Genomic DNA, 738 nt, shown 5'->3' with positions numbered 1-738 from the left:
GCAATAAAAAAGAGTGAAACACTGATACATGCTATGCCACGGACGAAGCCAGTCTGAGTTTCTGGAAGCTGAACTGAAGACGTTACATGGCAAAGCGGCTTTACAGACTTAATTTGTTAAGGATCTTAGGACGAGATTATTGTGTGGGCCCAATGTAATCATATGGTACTTACAAGAGGGACAATGGAAGCAAAGGCCAGAGAGCCGTAGCCACGAGCCAAGGAATGCAGGTGGTCTCCAGAAGCTGGAAAAGCCAGGAACGATTCTTCCTTGAGCCTCCAGGAGCAACACAGCTCTGCCGATACTTTGATCTAAGCCCCGTAAGTCAGGTTTTGGACTTGAGATCTCTAGCACTGTGAGAGAGTTTGTATTGTTTTTAGGCACCGAGTTTGGGCTAATTTGTTATTAGCAGCAATCGGAAACTAGTGTATACCTCATACACATTCTGCTAAACAAAAGAAGCCTGACTCACACAGGCTTCAAAGGCAAATCTAAAGACAGAAAGATTAATGGTGGCCTGGGCCTGGGCTTGGGGACGGGGACTCACTGTAAATGAACATGAGGGGTCTTATCGGGGTGATGGAAGTGTTCTAAAACTGGGTTGTGGTGGCGGCTTTACAACTGGGCGAATTTACTAAGGATCGATTTGTATACTTCAAGCAAGTGAATTGTATGACATGTAAATTACACCTCAGTAAAGCTGTTAGAGAGTGGGCAGAGTCGCCCTAACTACAAGAC

This window comes from Pteropus vampyrus, unplaced genomic scaffold (assembly GCF_000151845.1).
Source record: "Pteropus vampyrus isolate Shadow unplaced genomic scaffold, Pvam_2.0 Scaffold417, whole genome shotgun sequence".
NCBI lineage: Eukaryota > Metazoa > Chordata > Mammalia > Chiroptera > Pteropodidae > Pteropus > Pteropus vampyrus.
This window is presented reverse-complemented; position numbering follows the sequence as displayed.